The sequence below is a fragment of the Sorex araneus genome, chromosome 2 (assembly GCF_027595985.1).
Source record: "Sorex araneus isolate mSorAra2 chromosome 2, mSorAra2.pri, whole genome shotgun sequence".
Classification (NCBI taxonomy): Eukaryota; Metazoa; Chordata; class Mammalia; order Eulipotyphla; family Soricidae; genus Sorex; species Sorex araneus.
The window spans coordinates 350,720,929-350,730,697 of NC_073303.1; positions in this window are offsets into that span (position 1 = coordinate 350,720,929).

Consider the following 9,769-nt stretch of genomic DNA (forward strand, 5'->3'; position numbering starts at 1 on the left):
ATAAATAAACCATATTTTTAAAAAGTGTTAAAAAATAAAAAGCTCATACTATTTGTACCAAGTGAAACAAATTTTCCATGTTGGTTTTCTATCATTACAGTGTTATCCTAAAGTCATTAATATCACCAACACTAATTTGGAGAGTGTATTGCTGCTTCATTAAAACCTCAGTGACAAGTATACTGTATCACTGTCATCCCATTGTTTATCAGTTTGCCCAAGCGGGCACCAGTAAGATCTTCATTAGTCCCTGTCACATGCTAGTGTAGCCCAATGGCCTTTGCTCGTTCCAGTAACATGAAGAGCATATAGTTGTTACTGTTTTTGCCAAATATCAAATACATCATATCAAATACATCACGAGTAGCATGCCAGGTTCTGCCATGTGAAAGAAATAAAAATAAAAAAATTAAAAAAAAATGAAGAGGTCACACAGCCTCGAATGAGGCTGTGCGCTCCAGGAAAAAATGCATTGCTCTCTTCCTGGAGCTTTGCTTTACAGTCTCTGGATCTTGGCCGTTGATGAGATTAAATGGCGCCAAGGGCAGATTGTGGTTGTGACTGCCAAGCTACTGGAAAACTGGGCATCTGGGTGGAGGAAGCCCAGTCCTGATCTGAGTAGGCTTGGAGATCTCAGCCACGGGTCTTGCATACTTGGGTTTCTCTGTCAGTTCCTTCATGGGTGAGGCTTGTTCGAGTGAGTGGAGAGTGGCCTTGAGCATGACTATAACTGGATTCTGGAGGTTTACAGCTGCTGGGGCTCTGCTTGGGGCAGGGAGGGAAACTCAACCTGCCCCCCTCCAAGGGGGCCTTGGTGAAGACAGCCTGTATAATGTATACAATGAAAAAAAATGAATAAACAATATAGATTCAGTGCTCAACATGCACTTGCCAAATCAATGAATAAACCTCCTTGTTTAGTTTTCAAAGTGGTTAAGGTAAAAACAAAGAAAACTTGAGAATGAAATAACAATAAGCTTAATCATCCAGTTACTTCAGGAATACATAGTATATAAGAGATAGTCTTATTCAAATAGGTAAGCGTAGCTTGAATTCAACTACAATTTTTTAGTGTACCTTTACGTTGCAATCCTTTGTTTCATCACCTTTCTTGGGTTGATCTCTCACCCCCGGGAAACTTGTAAATTTTAAATTTGTTATACATCACAGTCAGAGCCTCCTCATTCTAAAGCAACACACTCTTACACCAAATTTCAAGGTGTATAACTACTAAATTATTATTTCTTTTTCTAGAATATCCATGCAATGTTAAATTGCCATAAATATCAATGCTTGAAATAGCTAAGGCAACACAAGTTTGTCAGTGGATGGGTGTTTTTTCCCACCACAATTAGCAGGATAACCTACCACGTAGGTAGCAGGATGAGTTTTGAAGGCTACTGAGCATTTAGTATTTGTTTAATTTATCACAATTACAAAAACACCTGGGTCCAATGATCATATGCTCACCCACTGAATTCACTGGTGGAAAAGGCTTCTGTTATAATTTTAAGGATTTTGTACTGACACTAAATTATTGTATAGAACAGAGACTGATGTGTCTTGTGCTACATATGAAGAAATAGGGGTTCTGAAATGTAAACTAACTCCTCTAAGTTCATATAGTAACTAAAGAGACACACTAGGAATCCAAATAGATTATACTGTCTATCCTATATTTTTCTTAAGAAACAACTGAATCTGATTGAGTGTAGTAAGGAGGTTCTTGACCTTACTGTCACTAGAGCTTTTCAAACCAGGAGATACTACCTGGATAATCACTATACACCAAGACTTTTTTTTTGTTCCCACTTTTTTCCTTATATCTATTTTCTAGAAGGTGTATGGCCATTAATTACCAAAGCACTAGCCAGACCTTGAATCCTCTGCTTGAAAACTCCCTTCATTTTTGAGAGAGAATCTACTATTAACCAATTTTTCATATTTATGTTGCTATTTGTATTAGCTCTAGAATTATCACAGTTATCCAAGTAGGAGAGGAGCAAGCGATCAAAGGAACCATAACTATCGCTGGAGTGATAGCACAGCGGGTAGGGCATTTGCCTTGCACGAGGCCAACCTGGATTCATTTCCTCCATCCCTCTTAGAGAGCCCAGCAAGCTATCGAGAGTATCCTGTCCGCACAGCCGAGACTGGCAAGCTAACCGTGGCATATTGGATATGCCAAAAACAGTAACAACAAGTCCCACAATGGAAACATTACTGGTACCCGATCAAGCAAATCGATGAAAAACAAGATGATAGTACATTACTATAGTACTATGGTCCTATTTGAAACCTCTATTTCAATATTGTGTCTGTGATTTTGCACTTTCATTTATTTTATTCATGGAGTTCAAGTCCGTAAATTTAAAGACAGTCATATATAGTCATTTTATTCCATTTATCTAACAAAATTCTGCCTAATATGAAAAGCATCCAGAATGTTTAGATGAAATTCAAATTAAAAAATTAAAAGAGGGCTGGAGCAATAGCATAGCGGGTAGTAAGTTTGCCTTGCACGTGGCGGACTGGGTTCGATTCCCAGCATCCCATATGGTATCCTGAGCACTGCCAGGGGTAATTCCTGAATGCAGACCCAGGAGTAACCCCTGTGCATTATTGAGTGTGACCCAAAAAAACAAAATAAATAAATACATAAATAAATAAAAATAAGCATTTTTTAATTTTTTATTCTGCTGACTGGACTTCTATCTATGAATGTACCTTAAATCTAAGATGCTATAGCCAAAAAGATAACAAAACAGAATAAGTGTATGCTTTGCATGTGCTTTCCTGGGTTTGTTCTCTAACTGAGTCTACATATAAACAACCTGTCAATGTGACATAAATCATATAAGTACCTACATTTACATATATTTACATATACATGTATATGTCACATAACATTTTTCAGATAAAATATACATTAGATCTCTATTAACATTTTACATAAAATCTAGAATACAATAATAATTGGGATATTTTCATAAATAACATACTGTGTAATACACAACTCCGTCAGACTTTGTGCCCATGTTTCCCAAAGTAGGCAAAGGGGTTAGGGTGTGGGCTAGAATCATACAGGTGATCTTCATGCTAAGGAGTAACGATTCTTGGGGCGCTATAGAGTAATGATTCCTGTTTGTAAATTTAGTATATTTTTGAGTGATAACTTAAACAAGTTTGAATCCTCTACTGTAGATTTTGACTCAAATCTAAGTGCTATATATTTTATTAATAATTTTTCTTCAAGATCATAAGGCAGTGTAATGCTCTAGGTCCTGTAATCTTCTAAATTAATGATAGCTATTATAGATTTTATGCACAGCAGAGCCTGGCAAGCTACCTGTGGCATATTCAATATGCCAAAAACAGTAACAAGTCTCACAATGAAGATGTTACTTGTGTCCACTCGAGCAAATCAATGAACAGCGGGATGACAGTGCTACAGTGCTACCATTAGGAAGGCTACTGTTAGCCTAGTTCCTGCTCCAAGTAAGCATCCCGGTGAGTTCTTTTGCAGTACGTAGATTATGTATGTGGAGGAGAAGGCTGATCAATACTCCAGAATTGGAAAAGAGGAAATAAAGCCTTCAAATCAAACTGATTTTTGTCCAAATTTACTCATTTGTTACTGGCATTTGGTCTCATTTGTTGGAGAGTAAATGAGTATCTCCCCAGGATGATATGAAATAATTGCTATTTGTCTATATAGAACCTATCTACACAACAAAGCACCTATTCATTTCCTGAAGGGTCCACTGCGAACTCATGGCCTTGACTAACTCTGGAAACAGCTAATGGCAGCAATGAGATCACACACCTTTTTCTTAGGGAAGGGCAATGATGGATATAGAAGATTCAAGGTTGAGATGATGGTCACAGATCATTTAACATCAGCATTTATCTACTTCTGTTTTGATGGATTTAATGAACCTTTTTCCCTCCACAAATGAAATACAGTTCCTACAATGAAGTTGAGGTAGGGTGACCTTCCATTTGAATGAGCAGTCTACCAGGCCAGTAGGGGCTGTATCTCATCATGAGACAAGGGGTCACTGTTGAGTTATGGTCTGAATATCCCCTATGGCTAGGCCCGCCTTCATTGCCCTTCTATCCTGGAATAACACCTGGAAAAGCCAAGCAGGAAAAGAAATAAGTGGAATTCATCATTTGTCCTCCTGCGTGTGTCTCATGATTAATGCAAATTTTCAAAATACTCTGTTCATAGGAGGAAAAGCATATTCCCAGTAGGAGCAAGCAGAGGAATAATAAAGTATTTAATTTGAGTTTGCTTTTATAGTTGCAGCCCATGTACTCACCCATGCATTTTTACTGATGCATTTCTCTCAGGTTTTCATTTCTTCAGCAGTGTTGGCTAGTCAGTCTATTATATCCCCTTGCTAAATCCCAGAACCTATTGAAGGCCTGCCTTTTTCCTTTCCCCTCCTGCCTTCCAACCTACCTTTTCCAAAGCCCACTTAGTTCCATTTGTTCTGTAGCCCTTGCCACACTTCCTTCCAGATGCTGCTAACAACAAATTATTCCTCCTGGGTTTTTAAACTAGGATTTCACCTCTGTTCCATTTGGCTCTCTGGACACATTTGTTGAACTCAAAAGCCTTTTAACTGCCCTTTTTTTTTCCTTTCTCCTTGGGAAAACTCATAACAGTGCACGATTTCTCTCCCTACAGCAACTGACATGCCCCAGAAATAATGAAATGAAGGGGAAAAAATTATCAAGGAAGCTTTGATAGCTGACCTATTTGATCACTATCTTTAAGCATGATTTCATATTTTTCCTTCTTTTCTGCTTTTAGTTCCTTAAAAATTAAAATAATAAAACTGCAAATAATTAGAGTCTAATCAATGTTTAGTATAAAATGACTCCAAACTTGACCTCAGGCAGGTATTTATGTTTTAAATACTTGAATAACTAAGATTTTCCCTTAGTATTCTCATGGTACTATAAATTCATAGCTCTGCAGAAAGTTTGCTGTTGTTGCATTTTTTGTGTGCTATTTTTTGTTGTGAATTTTGGGAACAGAGGAAAATGATAAAGCTACAATAAAGCAAGCAATAGTTGCTTTAATAAACTGTTATTGGTAATAGACTTTCTCATGTTCAACTCCTGCTTACCATGTTTCTGTGGAGTTTTTTGTTCTTGATGGACATTTTCTGATGAAAGTTATTTATTTTATAATGAAAGTTTATTTTCTGATGAAATTTACAAACCCCTCACTCTAGAAAACTTGGTATGTAAGTTGATCTACATATAATTGAGTGGCAGGGGGCTATCTGAACAGACAGCAACTTGTCGACAATACAAATCAGATCTGTGACTATTAACTTAAGAACATGAATACGGTTGTATATGATTCTTACTGAATAAAGAAATTCAGTGTCTGAGGCCAACATGCTCAGTTAGAACACTCAGTCATATATGTACATGTAGAGTGGAATATAATCATGTGGTTGTATCTTCAATGATATTTTATTTAAACATCTATTGACTAAACCCAAGATGTTTCATGAAGAGATACTGAGCATTGTAGGAAACTGTACAAATTCTTTCAGGAAGACTAAGAATGAGAAAATTTTGACTATCTTATGTACTGCCCTTTTATTACCTTTAAAAAAAAAACAAGAAAGGATATCAGAGGCAGTGAATGTTGTGAGTGCTGTTGGTTAAAGTTTCCATTGAGCCTACATCAGGGGTCTGTCACAGCAGGCATTCTGTAATCCTTGATTAACTGACACCAACTAGGAAAACAAAAAGTATCAATGCCCCAAATCCAACAGGCAAGTTAATTACCCAGAGGAAGTGAGTTAGGCTTTCTGATGCATCAGAACAGCAACTCACAGAGTTCTTAATTGCTTTAAGAACAATTACACCCCCTTGATCCTTTCCTTTGGATGCAAAGAAGCAAAAAATGGAGTAGGCACTCAGTCTCTATAGCAGTAGAGTGACTTTGAAGTACATATTAATAAATGGGTCTGAGGTCAACATTCTGATTTATGCAAAATATTTTACAGCTCAGTGCATGTTAACTATTATTTATTCTAATGCTTACCATTATTAGAAGGTTACAAGCCAAAATTTCTATTGGTGTCATAACAAACAAACTTTCTAAGGGCTAATATGACAATTTCTTGAAATACATTATGAGTTTCCTCATTATATGTTTTCAAATACAGTATAAAAGCCTTTTCTGAGGTGGACTGAGAGTTTGAAGTAGGATGCAGGACTATATATATATATATATATATATATATATAGTCTATATATATACATATATATGTATATACATATATATGTATATATATGTATATATATATAATCTCTTTAAGTGTAAAATACGAAATTCAATAAACTTCAATTATTCAATGTGAAATATGAATGCCCTGTGGAATGATTCCCCATAGTACAATACAATTATGATATATTTAAAAAGCATGCTAGAGGCTGGAGTGATAGCACAGTGGGTAGGGCATTTGTCTTGCATGCGGTCGACCCGGGTTTGATTCCCAGCATCCCGTATGGTCCCCTGAGCACCACCAGGAGTAATTCCTGAGTGCCGAGCCGGGAGTAACCCCTGTGCATCGCAGGGTGTGACCTGAAAAGCAGCAAAAAAAAAAAAAAAAGCATTCTATAGGGCAGAGCAATAGTATAGCACCAGGGTTCAATTCCTGGCATCCTATATGGCCCTCCAAGCTTCATCAGGAGTGATCTGAGCACAGAACTAGGGTTAAGTCCAAAGTACAGCCAGCTGTAGCCCCCAAACCAAAAATAAATATGTGAAATAAAAGGCCTTGTTTAACCCTTAATTCCTACTTTCTTTATTTAGATAGAGAATAATTTCAAATTGGCTGACACTGAGCAAATAAATGAAGGTTTAAATAGGACATGGAACACATATGCTTTTAAGAGGAAAAAAAAATAATAGAAAATTCTGGAGTATGTGATCATAATTTATTTGATACAATGATTGTACAAACTCTCCAAAACATCAAGTATACAAGAAAGCAGTAAAAGTTTGATAGGGAGGATTATAAATGACATAAATATGTTCGGAATTAAGAGAACATAAAATAGACCTATTTCATTCAGAAATTAGGTATCTACAGAGCACTTTATTAAATCAGAGGAAACAATACTGTACAAAATCATGTATGTTTGAAAATACGTGAATTGCGATGATTGCAAACATTTTTTAGGTGATGTATGTTGGAATTTTGTCCATGAGAAAATATCATTAATAGTATTATAAACCAATATATGTATATATAATTTAAAAATAATATTTTATTGGAACTAGACTATCAGGTATAGTAGAGATAGTGGCTGAAGTTAGAAAGATCTGAGTTATCCAATCACACACCTGAAGTAGCATGAAACCTGGATTTTTAATTGAAATATATTGTTGAATTATTTGCATATGATTAGGAGATCTTCTGGTAGCAGGGAATGAGAGTTAATTCTGTCCAATTCAGCAAGATCATGGTGATTATAACTAGATTTGCTGATATCTAAGTTTCCTTCAGGTCATCTGAGCTACTCTGAGATTCCCATCAGCATAAGGATCATATTAATATAGGAACAATATGAAAGTTTGCTCAGATCCGTTGGATTATATTTTGCCCTAGATTATACTGTTACTTTATGGAAATAAACTGGTGTAAAGAGACTGAGTTTATGCATACTCAAAAAGTACATAGCAAGTCTTATTATTTAACAATAAACACTTTTTTAAAAAAGAACAAGTATCGGGAAAAATCATTTCTCAAATTGAAATATTTTGTTGTAAATAACCAACCCTCACAAAATAAATTATTTTGTTTGCTATTATGGTTAATAGAAGCAGTACTTCTACCACAGATATTTTATAAAGCAATTTAGATCTCTTTTTATGGTAAACTGAACCACATCGATGAGGACAGAAAGATAAATGTGCCCACTATCTCCTACAAACTGGCCATTATTCCCAAATATAGGTTAAACAAGGTGAATATAGAGCCCAGATTCAGACAAAAGTTTGAGTCATTTAAAACGAGCAAATTTTGCCTTCCGGGCAAGGTATATATATATATATATATATATATATATATATATATATATATATATATATATATACATATATATATATATATATATCCAGAACTCTCCTGAGTATCAGTCTTTTTCCTTTTGTTAGGAGAAAAATACCTTCCTGTTTGATTCTCTAATTAAATAGCAATTTCTGAAGCTCTGTTATTGCTTTCTACATCTGAAAGCAATAATAACCAGGATTCCTTCACTCAAAGAGTCTCCTTAAGTTATCTACCTTCTAGGTCACATATCACAAGAGAGACCCTTAGGGCTGAAATTTTAAAAGGTAACTAGGCTTTTTCCTGTGAAGATGACAGGTTTGTTCTGTATTACATCAGACAATGACATAAGAATTTCCAGCATAAAAGAATCCTCCTATCCTGTCCTACCCTCTTGAAATGATCGAAGGTTTAAAGAATACTCATGCCCAATCCCTTAATTGTATAGAGACTCAAATATGTGGAGTTGCCCAGGAAAATTTTTAAATGTGGTGTGAGTGAAGTTTCCACTGTCAGAAACCTGGTAACACTTGCATCTTAGTGTTCTTAAACAGAAGACAAAAAATTGAATGATTGGCTCCCAAATTGACATGAGGTGGAAACTTTTTCTAAATTCTCAGGCACTGTTTGTAGACTTTTAGTTTGAATCTCCCCTAAATACTGCTGCTGAGAATTTGTTTGGTTCTAAACAGTATTCTAAGAATTATTTTCATATGAACTTAGACATACTAATTCCTGTACTGAGTACTCAGATTAAACTTCTTGATGAAAGAAGCACTATCTTAGTTACCAGTGTTGAAGACATATAAATACCTAAATTTTGTTTGGATAATAGTAATACAATAAATCCAACTGTATTCTAAGTGCTTATTTGACAAACTTTCACTTGATAAAAATAGAGAATGAAAATGCTTTTCTGATCTTAGAAAGTAATTTTGAAATTTATTTCATAAAGCAAGTCTCCATTGCCAGATTTATTGTCAAAAATAACCAGTGAACACATGAGAAAATGCTCTATATCACTAATCATCAGGGAGATGGAGATCAAAACAACAATGAGATGTGATCTCACACCACAGAGACTGGCCCATATCCAAAAATCAAAAGCAATTGCTGCTGGCATGGATGTGGGGAGAAAGGGACTCTTCTTCACTGCTGATGGGAATGCTGACTGGTTCAGCCTTTTTGGAAAACAATATGGACGATTCTCAAAAAATTAGAAATTGAGCTCCCATTTGACCCAGCAATACCACTCCTAGGAATATATTTCAGAGAGGCAAAAAAGTATAGTAGAAATGGCATCTGCATTTGTATGTTCATTGCAGCACTGTTTACAATAGCCACAATCTGGGAAAAACCGGAGTGCCCCAAAACAAATGATTGGTTAAAGAAACTTTGGTACATCTACACAATGGAATACTATGCAGCTGTTAGAAAAGATGAAGTCATGAAATTTGCATATAAGTGGATCCACATGGAAAGTATCATGTTGAGTGAAATGAGTCTGATAGAAAGAGACAGACTCTTTTAATTGAAAGATCACACTCATATGTGAAATATAAAGTAGCAGAATGGCACACTAACACCCAAGAGTAGTAGAGATAAGAACCAGGAGGTCTGTCCCACAACTTGGAAACTGGCTTCACATGCTGGGGGAAAGGCAGCAGAGACAGAGAATG